Genomic DNA, 16,777 nt, shown 5'->3' with positions numbered 1-16,777 from the left:
GATGTTGGGCAAATGGAAGAAAACAGTCTTACATATTTGTTTAATATTAGCACTGAAGGACATATCCATACGGTTTTCAGGGCCGAATACAATAACCTCAGTTTTATCTGAATTAAGAAGCAAAAGGTTAGCGGCCATCCAGGTCTTCGTGTTTTTAAGGCATTCCTGCAGTTTAACTGCATAGCAGTGTAAATGTATGCTATGTCTTATAATGGTGCTGCCTAAGGGAAGGATAATGTAAACCGAATTGGTCCTAGCACTGAACCCTGTGGAACTCCATAATTAACCTCAGTGTGTGAAGAGGACTCTCCATTTACACAAAAAAATTGGAGTCTATTAGCTAGATATGATACAAACCACTGCAGCGCAGTACCTGTAGTACCTACAGCATGTTCTAATCGCTCTAATAGGATATTATGGTCAACAGTATCGAATGCTGCACTGAGGTCTAGCAGGACAAGCACAGAGATGAGTCCACTGTCAGAGGCCATAAGAAGATCATTTGTAACCTTCACTAAAGCTGTTTCTGTGCTGTGCTGAGCTCTGAAACCTGACTGAAACTCTTCAAATAAACCATTCCTCTGCAGATGATCTGTTAGCTGTTTGACAACTACTCTTTCAAGGATTTTTGATATGAAAGGAAGGTTGGAGATTGGCCTATAATTAGCTAAGACTGCTGGGTCTAGAGATGGCTTTTTGAGTAAAGGTTTAACTACAGCCAGCTTGAAGGCCTGTGGTACATAGCCGATTATTAGAGATAGGTTGATCATATTTAAGATCGAAGAATTAATTAATGGCAGGACTTCTTTGAGCAGTTTTGTAGGAATGGGGTCTAAAAGACACGTTGATGGTTTGGAGGAAGTAATTATTGAAGTTAACTCAGAAAGATCAATTAGAGAAAAAGAGTCTAACTTAACATCAATGGTACTAAGAGTAGCTGTAGATAATATTACATCTGTGGGATGATTATTGGTAATTTCTTCTCTAATGATAAAAATTTTATTTGTGAAGAAGTTCATGAAGTCATTACTAGTTAACGTTAAAGGGATGGTTGGCTCAAAAGAGCTCTGACTTTTTGTCAGCCTGGCTACAGAGCTGAAGAGAAACCTGGGGTTGTTCTTATTTTCTTCAATCAGTGATGAATAGTAAGATGTTCTGGCTTTGCGGAGGGCTTTCTTATAAAGCAGCAAACGATTTCTCCAGGCTAAATGATGATCCTCTAGATTTGTGACACGCCATTTCCTCTCCAGATTACGAGTCATCTGCTTTAGGCTACGTGTTTCAGAATTATACCACGGAGTCAGGTACTTCTGATTTGAGGCCTTAGTTTTCACAGGAGCTACAGTATCCAGAGTCGTACGTAGTGAGGAGGTGAAATTATTAACAAGATAATCGACCTCTGTTGGGGTAGCGTTCAGATAGCTGCTCTGCTCTGTGTTGGTACAGGGCATTGGAGATGATAACAGTGGGTGGATTATATTCTTAAACTTAGTTACAGCGCTTTCAGAAGACATCTACTGTAGTGATGGGAATTCCAGCTCTTTTTAGAGAACCAGCTTTTTCGACTCGGCTCAGTAAAAAGAGCCGGCTCTTTCGGCTCCCAACTGGCTCTTCAGGTTGTTTTGTTGCTTTAATTGATTTATTATCAACAACAATATAAACTTATGCACAAAAGAAATTACTAACGTAAAATAAAGTGGTTTTATTTATATGTTTACATATAAATATATACAGTGGCCCTAGAGACAAAGCATGTACAAACTCCAAAGCACATACAAGCATCAAAGAGCACGTACAAACTCCGAAGCATGTATGAACTTCAAAAAACATTTCTAGCTTTAACTGACCTTCCCAAAACAGAGCTACCTAAATCATACAAATTACACAATTGAAAGCATATGTGTGTTTGTGTATTTATATATTCAAATAATTAAAAAAGAATGTGCATTATCTGTTACTAACACACACCAAATCCGGTCGTTGGTACTTGCTGGCTTGTGTAACAAAAGCTCAACACTGTGCCTAGCATTCTGGAGCACTTCTGTTGTGTTTTGGAGTTTGTAAGTCATTCTGTGTTTTTACGTGCTTTTGAGTTTGTATGTGTTTTGGAGTTTGTACGTGTTTTGCCTCTAAGGGCCACCGTAAATATACTTTTATTTATTCACTCCACATAAAATGTAATAAATAAATCATATAATACAAAAACCAACTATTCACATTTCAACTTTTAACTATTTACATTTTCAGCACGGTGGTTAGCACTGTTGCTGCACAGCAAGAAGGTCCTAAGTTCAATTCCACCATCAGGCCGGGGCCTTTCTGTGTGGAGTTTGCATGTTCTCCCCGTGCTTGCGTGGGTTCTCTCCGGGTACTCCAGCTCCCTCCCACCGTCCAAAGACATGCAGCTTGTGGGGATAGGTTAATTGGATAATCCAAAATTGTCACTAGGTGTGAATGTGCGAATGAATGTGAGTGCGAATGGTTGTCTGTCCCTGTGTGTTGGCCCTGCGACAGACTGGCGACCTGTCCAGGGTGTACCCTGCCTTTCGCCCTATGACAGCTGGGATAGGCTCCAGCGCCCCCCGCGACCCTGAAAAGGATAAGCGGAAGCGAATGGATGGATGGAAAGTGAAAAAATACAAAACACTGCAAACCACAACACAATTAAATATAAATTAAAATATGTAAAACAAAAAGAAGATGCACATCTGTCATATAGGCCTGCATGAATAAACTTTCTGAATCCTTTATCATCCGCAACTGAGTTGTGGATGATTACTATACCTTTCTAATATGACAATGTTGTCTCTTCTTATTGTCCCTGGCTCTCTTTTGTCCGGCTCTGTTTCTGTGTTACTGCAAGTGTAACTACCGCCCCTCCCCCCTCTGCCCAGTGCAAAGCACAAGGCTCGCGTGCGGAGTGAGGCGGAAAAAAAAGAGCGAGAGAGAGGGTGAGAGAAAGAAAAAGAAAAACACGGCACCGGATCGCGTCGTTCACTCCAAAGAGTCAGCTCTAAGAGCCATTTCATTCGCGACCGACACATCACTACGTTAGATGTGTGGAGGCCAGCCAGGTGACAGAGTTGTTACAGGTTTGTATTGGCAAACACTTGCTTTCCTCGTTTTAATGAATTTTTAATACCAATTATAACTAGAGATGGACCGATCCGATATTACGTATCGGTATCGGTCCGATACTGACCTAAATTACTGGATCGGATATCGGAGAAAAATAAAAAATGTAATCCGATCCATTAAATATCACGAAAGCACCTCACAAAACTTGCAACACGCCGTAACTCACCTCAGAACGTTAGCACGTCGGAGCAGTATGCATCACGTGATAGAGCGGCTGTGGCATGCGGGACCTGTCGGTGGTCTGGATAGAATGTGGAGCTTCGCTAGCAACCTGGCATTTCATCTCCGACAAAGTTATCCCCGAGAGAAGTAAAGCAAGTGTGTAAGTCCATCTCTGAATGTTTGTAAAGCATTCCTGCGTTAAGCTTAACAAGCAACTGCCTCTCGGTCTCCGGCTGCTACTTCAATCATGAAACTGATCAATGATCAGCTGATCAGCTTTTCTGTCGCGACTCCGTCTCTCTTTACATCTGTTTACATCCCGCCAGATGCGGATGCGCAGGCAGCTCAGTGCGCACTCGCGGAGCAGATACTGCACATGGAGCGGACATTCCCGGACTCTCTCATCATTGCTCTTGGGGACTTTAACAAAGCCAATCTGAGCCATGAGCTTCCCAAATACAAGCAGTATATTAAATGCCCGACCAGAGAGGAGAGGACATTAGACCACTGCTACAGCACGATCAGCGGGGCCTATCGCGCGGTGCCCCGCGCTTCACTCGGACTTTCTGACCACGTCATGATCCACCTAATCCCCGCATACAGGCAGAGGCTGAAGCTCTCCAAACCTGTCGTGAGGACCAAAAAACTGTGGAGCAACGAGGCTGTGGAGGAGCTTCGCACGTGTTTGGAGACCACAGACTGGGACACAATGAAGGCTGCTTCTAACAGCTTGGACGAGTTTACGGACACTGTCACCTCCTATATCCACTTCTGTGAGGACAGCATTGTGCCATCACGCACCAGGGTGAGTTGTAACAATGACAAACCCTGGTTTACTCCTAAACTCAAAAAGCTGTGGCTGGAAAAGAGAAAGGCGTTCAGAAGCGGAGACAGGGACTGCTACAGAGAGGCCAAGTACAGGTTCACTAAAGAAGTGGACATTGCTAAACATCAGCACTCTGAGAAGATGCAGCAGCAGATCTCAGAGAATGACTCGGCCTCTGTGTGGAAAGGTTTTAGGAATATCACCAACTACAAGCCTAAACCCCCCCACTCCACTGATGACTTGCTCTTGGCCAACACCCTCAACGACTTCTACTGCCGTTTTGACGAGCCATCAGGCAGCCTTCACACCTCCAACGGCCCCAAATATAGGGCTTTGGAGTTGACGTCACGCCGCAATGCATTGTGGGAGCGCGGCACCATTTTCGGGGTCTACGAATCAAATCAAACACACTGTGTTGGAACGATGATTACAAGATGCTTAAAAGCAGCTCAAAAGAGAATGGACTGTATAGAGACCGATTGCGTCCAGAGGCAAAGCGGCGGTACTTGCAGAAAATAGCGTGCATTGGAAATGTGGACCCGTATGAAATACGGCCGTGGAGTAGAAACCCTGAAGACCAACCGCTATTGACGTAGCCTGATATATTTCATACCTTATCTGTGGAGTCAGCGCGTACAAGTGGTCATTCAAACAAAGGTAAGTCAGCTCGAGTACTGCGTGTGAAATGCGTTTGATTTCCCTGCAAACATTCACATTAGTGCAGCATAAATTCATTCATGAGGGGAAATTACAGTGAGAACATGTGGAGGCTGTTAGGTGGATAACATAGTGAGTTCAGTGCATTGATGAGACACTGTCCTGAAGGATTTAGTTATTCTCTATGGTTAAAGAAATTGCAATGATTTATTAATGTTTATTATAAATAATTCTAATTATACATCTTGCTTCCATGTTTGTATCCTGTGTCACTAAAAATACATTTTATTTTAGTTTTATACATTGATTAATGACCTGCAGAATCTCCTTAGTCATTTGAGCGCCTGGTTCTCTCCCATCTCAAGACCCTCACGGCCCCCCTCCTGGACCCCCTGCAGTTTGCATATAGAGCCAACAGGTCTGTAGACGACGCCATCAACATGGCCCTACACTTCATCCTGCAGCATCTGGACTCCCCAGGAACCTACGCCAGGATCCTGTTTGTGGACTTCAGCTCTGCCTTCAACACCATCCTTCCAGACCATCTCCGAGGCAAGCTTTCCCAGATGAATGTGCCTGATCCCATCTGCCGGTGGATCACTGACTTCCTGACGGACAGGAAGCAGCATGTGAGGCTGGGAAAGAATGTCTCGGACTCCCGGACCATCAGCACCGGCTCCCCTCAGGGCTGTGTTCTTTCTCCTCTGCTCTTCTCCCTGTACACCAACTGCTGCACCTCCACCCACCAGTCTGTCAAGCTAATCAAGTTCGCAGATGACACCACCGTTATTGGGCTCATCTCGGACGGGGATGAGTCTGCCTACAGGAGGGAGGTTGAACGTCTGGTGACCTGGTGCAGCCACAACAACCTGGTGCTGAATGCCCAGAAGACAGTGGAGATTATTGTGGACTTCAGGAAGCATACAGCCCCACTCCCCCCCATCATCCTGACTGACACCCCCATCACCTCTGTGGACTCATTCCGCTTCCTGGGTACCACCATCACCCAGGACCTGAAGTGGGAGCCCACCATCACCTCCGTCATCAAGAAAGCCCAGCAGAGGATGTACTTCCTGAGGCAGCTGAAGAAATTCAACCTGCCAACACGGACGATGATGCAGTTCTACACTGCAATCATCGAGTCCATCCTCACCTCCTCCATCACCGTGTGGTACGCTGGAGCCACTATCAGGGACAAACAGAGACTGCAGCGTGTTGTGCGCTCTGCTGAGAAGGTGATTGGCTGCAGACTCCCATCTCTGCAGGACCTGTACACCTCCGGACACTGCGGCGTGCAGCTCGGATCTCAGCTGACCCTTCTCACCCTGGACACAGTCTGTTTGACCTGCTCCCCTCAGGCAGGAGGCTCCGGTCCATTCGCACCAGAACCTCTCGCCATAAGAACAGTTTCTTCCCCTCTGCTGTTGGTCACATGAACAATAACCATATGACTGTCCCCGCCACAAACACATGACCCTACGCTGTGTCACTGCATCATTTCATGTTTGGCACTGATCACCACCTGCACTCATGTATATATCATGTATATATCTATCTACGTAGCACTCATAATTCTTATTCCCATGTATATATCTCATGTATATCTCATGCACATATCTTTCTACATAGCACTTTTAATTCTTATTCTTACTTTTATTTATTTTTTTCATGTCTATTTAAGTGCTATTTATGACACTATGTTTGTACTGAAGCACCGCAGCAATTTCCTAATGTTGTAAACCTCAACATCTGGCAATAAACCCCATTCTGATTCTGATTCTGATTCTGATTCTTATCATATTAAGTGATTCATAATTGTCACTTTATGCTTTCTCCATCTCTAAAGTGATGACATCCTTGCATTACATGCTTTAGGTTCATTTTCTGCAGGCAGGTTTCTGACAGAACAGGCAGATTTACACTATAACATGCAGCGTTCTATAGATGGACACATAAAGAAATGAAAAATTACATGTATGTGCTAACTTTCTAGACACTTTGTTACATTTATGATAAAGTAGATAAAACACATTTGTGTCGGCCTTGGCTCATAGTTCTTGTCTTTAAATGAACTTTGTCTGTGTGTGTTTCAGGTGCTGCACTCTAAGACTGAATGAACCAGCATTGCAGCCATGGGTCACTGTGAGCATCACAGGGAAGGTTGAAGCCGCCCGCTGCACCTGCATGGCCGGAGTCGCAGAGACCTGCACCCACGTCACTGCTCTTCTGTTTAAAGTAGAAGCAACAGTGTTGATCCGTGGCACAAGGACTGTTACAGATGAACCTGCATACTGGGTTTTGACTGGTAATATGACCAAGATACAGCCAGAGGTTGGCCATAAGATAGACTTCTCCTCTTCAGCTGCCCAAAAAAGGCTCTTGATCAAAACATACACAGACCATCTGTAGTGACAGGTAAAAGGAGCCGTCCTCAAAAAAGAAAAATCCCACCTGCTACTGTGGAGGAGTTGTCACTGCTATAATGCCATGTTTTATCTAGGGGTCTAGATTTATGCCTGTAGTGCACTGCTGTGTAAATAATTTGCATTTACTGAATATGTACTGACTGAGTCCCACTGTTCAAAAGTTGAATAAAGAAACAAAATAATTTTGCCTTTTTATTTTATTAAAACCACTTTATAGAACATCACATCAGTAACAGTGTAGAATCCATGTCATTTATAGTTTACAAATGACAAAATGTTCACACAAAATCATGAGTGTTTACATGATATCACCCACTACTAACATTACTTTATTTACTGTATCTTTTGAAAAAATAACAGCACAAGACTTAAGAACATTTAATAGGAGCAGGTTTCATTTTCCCTGGTTTTATTATCACACTGTTCACCAAACGCAGCAAACCTTCACCATCTTATCCAGAAGGGTCACCTCTTCACCCTCACATGGAAGAAGTAATCTGATTGGCATGGTGGTATGTTTGAAGCTGGTCCCTCGTGTAGCGCTGGAAACCAGTCATGATGTTTCATCCATTTCATCGGCTGGTTTGCTGCAATAATGCCAAATAATTAGCAACTCTATAAATAGAAGGTAGTTCTGCAAAATCACTCAGTAGGATGTTTGTTCTAATTTGCTATGAGCTCAGAGCGCATCGAAAATAAAACTAATAGGCTATAAAGAGTGATATGAACATATTTAGAACTTACCGGAATGAAAATGTCTGGAGCACCAACAGATATCTGGAGATGGAAGAGAGCTGCACGTCAGCTCGTCTCACAGCTGCTATCCAGGCTGGACGCCTTCGTTTGGTAACATCGATACACGAGCTGCTCATGTTGCTTCCAGGTTGGGAAAGAATGAAAAGATAAACCCTTTTCAAGCTTATTCCCGTGCCGGTCGTGCGATCGAACATTGCAGCCGACCACACAGCAAATACGAACCGTGGCTGTTGTGTGTGCTCCCTTTTCACTTGCGCTAGACCCCCAAAATGGCGGATCGGGCCAAAATCCTTTCCACGCCCATCCCCATGACATCACGCTCCAAAGCCCTATAGAGACACTTTGGACACTCATTCCCCCACCTCTCCCCCATCCATAGAGCCATCACCACCTTCAAACTGTTCACCTACAACACCCCCCTCCTCACCCCACACAAAAGAGGATTTCACACCACCTCCTCCCACCACAACTCTTCATATTCATGAAGCAGATGTGAGGAAGCAGTTTAAGAGTCTGAATGCTCGGAAAGCTCCCGGCCCAGACGGCGTGTCTCCTGCCACCCTCAGACACTGTGCAAACGAGCTGGCCCCAGTGTTTTCTGGCATTTTCAACTCCTCACTGCAGGCATGTCATGTGCCTGCCTGCTTCAAGTCCTCTACCATAATCCCTGTCCCCAAGAAACCTAGGATCACTGGACTAAATGACTACAGACCCGTGCCTCTGACATCTGTGGTCATGAAGTCATTTGAGCGCCTGGTTCTCTCCCATCTCAAGACCCTCACGGCCCCCCTCCTGGACCCCCTGCAGTTTGCATATAGAGCCAACAGGTCTGTAGACGACGCCATCAACATGGCCCTACACTTCATCCTGCAGCATCTGGACTCCCCAGGAACCTACGCCAGGATCCTGTTTGTGGACTTCAGCTCTGCCTTCAACACCATCCTTCCAGACCATCTCCGAGGCAAGCTTTCCCAGATGAATGTGCCTGATCCCATCTGCCGGTGGATCACTGACTTCCTGACGGACAGGAAGCAGCATGTGAGGCTGGGAAAGAATGTCTCGGACTCCCGGACCATCAGCACCGGCTCCCCTCAGGGCTGTGTTCTTTCTCCTCTGCTCTTCTCCCTGTACACCAACTGCTGCACCTCCACCCACCAGTCTGTCAAGCTAATCAAGTTCGCAGATGACACCACCGTTATTGGGCTCATCTCGGACGGGGATGAGTCTGCCTACAGGAGGGAGGTTGAACGTCTGGTGACCTGGTGCAGCCACAACAACCTGGTGCTGAATGCCCAGAAGACAGTGGAGATTATTGTGGACTTCAGGAAGCACACAGCCCCACTCCCCCCCATCATCCTGACTGACACCCCCATCACCTCTGTGGACTCATTCCGCTTCCTGGGTACCACCATCACCCAGGACCTGAAGTGGGAGCCCACCATCACCTCCGTCATTAAGAAAGCCCAGCAGAGGATGTACTTCCTGAGGCAGCTGAAGAAATTCAACCTGCCAACACGGACGATGATGCAGTTCTACACTGCAATCATCGAGTCCATCCTCACCTCCTCCATCACCGTGTGGTACGCTGGAGCCACTATCAGGGACAAACAGAGACTGCAGCGTGTTGTGCGCTCTGCTGAGAAGGTGATTGGCTGCAGACTCCCATCTCTGCAGGACCTGTTCACCTCCACGACACTGGGGCGTGCAGCTCGGATCTCAGCTGACCCTTCTCACCCTGGACACAGTCTGTTTGACCTGCTCCCCTCAGGCAGGAGGCTCCGGTCCATTCGCACCAGAACCTCTCGCCATAAGAACAGTTTCTTCCCCTCTGCTGTCGGACACATGAACAATAACCATATGACTGTTCCCACCACTAACACATGACCCTACGCTGTGTCACTGCATCATTCCATGTTTGGCACTGATCACCACCTGCACTCATTTATATATCATGTATATATCCATCTACTTAGCACTTTTAATTCTTATTCTTATTTTTATTTTCTATGACAGTATATTTGCACTGAATGTCCGGCAGCCTCGCCTCTGTCAGTGCGCCCCAGGGTGGCTGTGGCTACAATGTAGCTTGCTATCATCAGTGTGTGAATGGGTGAATGACTGGATATGTAAAGCGCTATATAAATACAGGCCATTTACAGGCCATTTGAAGCACCGCAGCAATTTCCTAATGTTGTAAACTTGCTCAACATTTGGCAATAAAACCCTTTCTGATTCTGATTCTCTTGTTGGTTTTTGGTTCACTTTGCACCAGAAAGAGGAAACCAGCGGCTGAACAACAGCAGCACGTTTAAGCTTGATAAGCTGTTGTTAGAATTTATTTAATATTACTTTCTACACCAGGATCTTTTTCTACGTAGCTGACGCTGGTAACTGTGCAGGGGCTTGTGCTTGTGTTGGGAAGAGGGGGAAGGGGCGGTAGTTACAGTCGCAGTAGCACAGGAACAGAGCAAGAGGGAGAGAGAGAGAGCAGGGACAACAACGTCACATTAGAAAGGTAGAATAATCATCCACAACTATTTTCATTTGCAGATGATAAATGATACAGAAAGTTTATTCATGCAGGCCCATATGACAGAGAATATGCATCTTCTTTTTGTTTTCAGATTTCGCGCTCACTTTTCACGTATAGAATTTCGAAAAAACATCGGTGCAAATTATAAGTCTGTATCATAATGTCTGGTGTTTTTGAGTTTGTTGTTTTGTTTTTATTTTGTTTTACTTTGCGAGTTGGTTATTAGATACTGCTCCAGCCAGCCAGAGAATCCCCCGCCACCCCGCCCTCTCCTACCTGTGACCCAAGCGGCAGGCGCACCTCGCAAACGAGGGCGCCCTTACTCCCAGCTGATGGGCGATAGAAAACCGATTGGTGCCTATGCCATTCCCAATATTCGCTGGATAACGTCGAGGCAGCATGACTACGAGCAAAAAATAATAATTTTTTATTCTTTTGCCAATGTCCGTGATGCCGCCGCGGGCAACCGCCTGTGTCGCCCGTATCAAAAACCGCTACTGCTTGTGACACACACATCTGCAACACGTTTGAATTCGTTTCATGCACAATACATTTGTAATTTTCAATTGTGTCTGTTTGTGCGTCATGCAAATAACCTTTGCATGAATTGAATGAAATGATATGTATTCATTTTTGGCCTACAAGTGCTGAACAACACAGAGCAAAACAACTAACAAATTAAAAATACCATAAGATCATAAAAAAATAATAATAATAAAGGTGTCAGTTTCCTTCAGAGTTAAAAGCCAGGGAATAAAAATAGGTTTTCAATCTGGACTTAATAACCTGCATTGATGACGCTTGTCTAATTTGGAGGGGAAGGTTATTCCAGAGCATCGGAGCCGCAATTGAAAACGCTCTGTCTCCTCTGCATTTCAGCTGCGACTTAGGGACCAACAGCAACAGCTGTTCAGCTGAACGGAGCGAGCGAGGAGGAACATGTGGCTTCAGCAAATCAGATAAGTAGACAAGAGCCAGACCATTTAAAGATTTAAAAACCAATAAAAGGACTTTAAATTTCAATGGTAAGCCAGTGCAAGGAAGTGATGTGATCGAATTTCCTACTACCGGTTAAAAATCGTGCCGCCGCATTTTGCACTTACTGCACGCGTGACAAGGTGCCTGACCCCTATTAAAAGGGAATTTGAAATATGAGAAAGAATAAAGAAAAGAACACAAGAGAAATAAAGAGAAATAATAAAGAACAACAGAAGGACTAGAGAACAACAGAAAGAATAAAGAACAAGAATAAAGAACAAGAATAAAGAACAACAGAAGTACAAAGAAAGATAGAAAAAGGGAGAGCTAAAGCAGAAAAAACTGAGAACAAGAAAAACTAAGAAACAGAAAAGTTAAGAAAAACAGAAATGAAAACGAAGAGTATAAAAGGCCCAGAGTGGCAGAACTGAACACAAGAGCGGGTGGGCCAGCCTGAAGAAGGCTACATTAAGCCGAAACGTCGCGATTGGCCCACCACAGTGCACTACACCCGCTTAGGGTAATTTTTTGAACAGGGGGCACCGTTCCCAATCCCATTGATGGACCGTGCACTCAGGTTCCGGCATAGCCGGGCCTGTTCTTTACCCAAACCCTAACCCTAATTAACCCTAATCTGACCCTAACATGTTTCTTTAATTAAGCCCCAACCCACATGACAAACCCTAACCACAACCATTTTAATATTCTGGCCTTAACCCTAATTAATGGGATAATTAACTTTTTTGATTTGGCCCTAAACCTAATTACTGGATAAAAATTAATTCCAATTTCCATTTGGCTCTAATCCTAATTGGGACAATATTGCAAATTTACAATTAACAACTTAATTCATTAATTACATTAAAAAGTTAGAAAACATACATTAAATATACGGTTGTGATTAAAAATATTACATGGAACATAAAAAAATAGAGTAGACATGATTAAATGTGATTTAAAAATTGTTTACATGATTATAACTTCTTTACATGGTTAAAAAATTAAAATCTTTCTAAAAAAATTAAAATCTTTCTAAAAACATGTTATTGCCAGTGAGGAGTGATTAAAAAATGCATTTGTAAAAATTCTATCCAAAAAACCAAGAGCGAAAAGGTAAAAAACTAATTCGGCTTTCTAAAACTAAATCTGAACGGAAAAAAGTGGGAGGGTATAAATAGAAGGGGAGCACTCTCTGCTCATTTCACTCCAAACCATCAGACAGAGCAGACCTCTGAGAGCAAGCCTGTTTTTCGTTTTTTCTGTGTGTGCCTAGGCCTGAAGAAGACCTTCACAGGTCGAAACGTCGCCACATAGGCACACAGATTCATATTCATTTGGCCTATTATAATTTAATTTGATTTCTTTTTTCTTTAATAACTAAAAGGTTTTTTTCAAAACCAATTCATTTTCTTTATTTTATTTCTTTAAAAATCTAAGTTAAAAATTATATATTTAAGTTAAAAAATTTAATTTAAAAATTTAATTTAAACTTTGGTAGAAAACCAATAAAAAAACACTCGCCTCCATCCAACTCACCCCATGGTTGGATGGACTTCTGACTGGACCCTGGTGCGCCATGGCGGACGCCGTGGACAATCCAAGGTCCAGGCCCCTTACCGAGGGATGGCCCGTGCACCGCCCGCCTCCAATTGGAGGAGGGGCCCAAACACTCATCCTAACCCTACCCTAACCCCTAACCCCCTAACCCTAACCCCCTAGGGAGGGGGTAAGTCCGGGTGTTATTAACTTGTCTAAGCATTTTAAGCTTTTCACTGCCCAGCGGAACCTCCTGAATAGGGGTCTTAACTTCATTCCTGCAATAGGTCATGATAAAGATTTAAAATTAGAATGTAAACATGATATTCAACAATATCACAGGAGAATCAAGTTAGCTATACATTATGGGGAGAAGTCTGATGCAGAACCCCAGCCTTTCACTCCTAAATCTGAGTGGTCTCCTCCATTAGGTCAGCTTCCACAGGAAGTGTCCACCTTAGTGAAGGCTGACTATGAATATTTTAATAACCATTTCCACATTGGCCACGTTAAACCAAATTTAAATGTAGATGAGATCAAAGCTCTAAAGAAACTAAAAGAAAACAAATCAATAATTTTAAAACCAGCAGATAAAGGCAGCGCTGTAATCATCCTGGACAGGGATCAATATTTACAGGAGGGCTACAGACAATTAAATGATAAAACCTATTATTCTAAATTAAAAAAAAAACCATCTATTTGGACACATTACCTATTGTGGAGAAAGTTATTAATAATCTACACCAGAAAAAATTCATTAATTTGAAACAAAAAACCTATTTATTGGGCTCCGCTGAGCCAAGGGGAAGGCTCTTTTATCTATTGCCTAAGATCCACAAAGACCCAGCAAAGTGGTCTGTACCATTTCAGGTGCCCCCCGGGCGCCCTATTGTGTCTGACTGCGGAAGTGAAACTTACCACACTGCAGAATATCTAGATTCCTTCCTTAATCCCTTATCCACAAGGCATGACAGTTATATTAAGGACACGTATGACTTTGTGGAAAAGGTTAAGCAGACAGAAGTCCCCACTGAATCATTTCTCTTTTCAATTGACATTGACAGCCTCTACACCAACATTGATATTAAGGAGGGAATAAACTCCATTAGGAATATTTTCCACAAATACCCAGACAAAAAAAGACCAGAAAAAGAATTATTACAATTATTAGAAATCAATCTCACGAGAAATGACTTTGAATTCAATGGGGACTTCTTCTTGCAAATAAAAGGGACAGCCATGGGCAAAAAATTTGCCCCAGCATATGCCAACATTTTCATGGCTGAATGGGAAACTACAGCCCTGGCAAAATGTGTCAAGAAACCGCTGTACTACTACAGATTTCTTGACGACATCTGGGGTATATGGCCACACTCTGAACAAGATTTTGAAACCTTTCTAAGCACTCTGAATGGCCATAATGATTCGATTAAATTGAAATCTACAATCAGTAGAACCACAATTGACTTCCTGGATACAACCACTTTCAAAGGCCCAAATTTTCCACAGACACACAAATTGGATATTAAAGTATTCTTCAAACCCACAGACACACATGCCCTTTTATTCAAAACAAGTTTCCACCCAAAACATACCTTTGCTGGTTTAATAAAATCACAACTGTTGAGATTTCACAGAATTTGCACACAACAGACTGACTTCAGAGCAGCGACCAAAATTTTATTTTCAGCTCTCACCAGTAGGGGGTACTGTTGCTCTTTCCTTAGGAAATGCTTCAATTCATTCCTGCAGACAAAACCCATTGATTTGACAGCTGTCCTGCCTGTTGTTTTGACCTATGCCCCGTCAACGTGCAAACTAATCAGAGTGATTAGAAACAATTTTCAGGATCTTGTCCGGAAAACCCAATTGCTGGGGGATCACAAGGTAATAGCTGCCTTTAGGAGGAATAAAAACCTGAGGGATTTCCTCATTAAGGCACAAATCTCACCTCTCTCTGAGCCCAAACTCAGAGACCAGGGACAATTTTTTAAGCACCAGAAATGGTTGCGTAGTTTCTCAAATGGAAATGTATTCCGCTCACAAGCTAATGGGACTCCACGCTCCAGGAATTGTGTATATATGATCACTTGCAGCAAATGTGGGATCCAGTATGTGGGCGAGACAAGCAACACAATCCTGACAAGATTCACCCAGCATAGGTACAATGTGTTAAGGAAGAAGAACACACACACACAACTGGTGAAACACTTCCTGTCACATGGCTGGGAATCTGTCAGAGCAACAGTAACATAGGCAAATCCCAGATGGACTACTCAGCAGAGGAGGAAGGCTGAAAGACTCTGGATTGCCAAACTGGACACTGTACACCCTAAGGGGTTAAATGAAAAAAGTTTTTAAAGGACATAAAGTCCACATAATGTATATACTTGTTTATTATTACTGTTTTATTGTTGCTGTGTTTGCCATGTTCATTATCATCATCGTTGTTACCAGCACTCCGCCTGTATGTATATATTTGCTGTGACATCCTGACCATGAGGTTTATCCTAAACCTAACCAGTTTTAACCCTGTGCTGGATTTAATCTTATCCCTGAAGCCCAACCCTGAGTTCAATCCTAAACCTAACCACTTTTAACCCTATATTGGGGTAACCCTTAACTCCAAATTCCACCCCCCTTCCCTCTCTCTTTCCCTTCCTCTCTCTCTCCCTCTCTCACACACTCTCTCTCTGACCCTTCTCTCTCGCTCCCCCTCCTTTCTTTCTCCCCCCCCCCACTCCCCCATCTGGGGCTGATCACAGTGGAAGCCTCATGCCCAGGATGTTAAAATAATCCCTCTTTCAGGGCACCAATTAGGGACATGGTTCCTTGAGCCGGGAGCAAGGATGGCCTGAGCACTGGTGCCCGATTGCCTCCGGCAATCGAGCCCCCATCATACCTTCTCCTAACCCAGCCGGCCCCTCCCCTTTCAACGGGTTGTGTGTGAGACTTTAAATCATCAAACTGTAAATTATACATTTTAAATTATTATTGATCCTTTACCCCGAGTCCTTAAGTGTGTATTTATTTTCTTACTCTTCTTATATTTATGTTTTGTTTACTTGCACCGCTGTAACTGGAGCCTCGTCGTCTCGTCTCTCTATATGCTGGACTGTAGCGGAGATGACAATAAAGTTTACTTTGACTTCAGCAGCGCGCAGGCGCACCGAGGGCTCTCGCGCTCACTTTATAGAATTTCGAAAAAACATCGGTGCAGATTATAAGTCTGTATCATGATGTCTGGTGTTTTCGTGTTTGTTGTTTTTATTTTGCGAGTTGGTTATTAGACGCTGCTCCAGCCAGCCAGAGAATCCCCCGCCGCCCAGCCCTCTCCTCTCTGTGCCGCAAGCAGCAGGCGCACCTCGCAAACGGAGGGCGCCCTTACTCCCAGCAAATGGCCGATAGAAAACTGATCGGTGCCTGTGCCATTCCCAATATGCGCTGGCTGATGTCAGGGCAGCATGAGTGCGAGCAATTTTTTTATTTATTTATTTTTTTGCCGATGCCCGTGATGCCGCCCCCCACCACGATGCCGCCCCAGGCAGGGTCAGCCCGGGGCGCCCGTATCAAAAACCGCTACTGAGTCCAGCTACGGTTGTGCCATTAGTTAACCCTTCGCATGCCAGCATGCCTGCCCAGGGTTGCCGACCCCTGGACTTGAAACATACACTTTGCGCTACCGGAGACACGACCTACGGTCCATGTCACAAAGGGCAGGAAAGACTGTTTAGAGGTAATATTGTGTCCAACTCACAGATGCTG

This window comes from Diplotaxodon limnothrissa, linkage group LG3 (genome assembly GCF_057381915.1).
Source record: "Diplotaxodon limnothrissa isolate DT_005_m linkage group LG3, D_limnothrissa_male_GT1.1, whole genome shotgun sequence".
Taxonomy (NCBI): Eukaryota; Metazoa; Chordata; class Actinopteri; order Cichliformes; family Cichlidae; genus Diplotaxodon; species Diplotaxodon limnothrissa.
Note: the sequence above shows the minus strand (reverse complement) of the source record.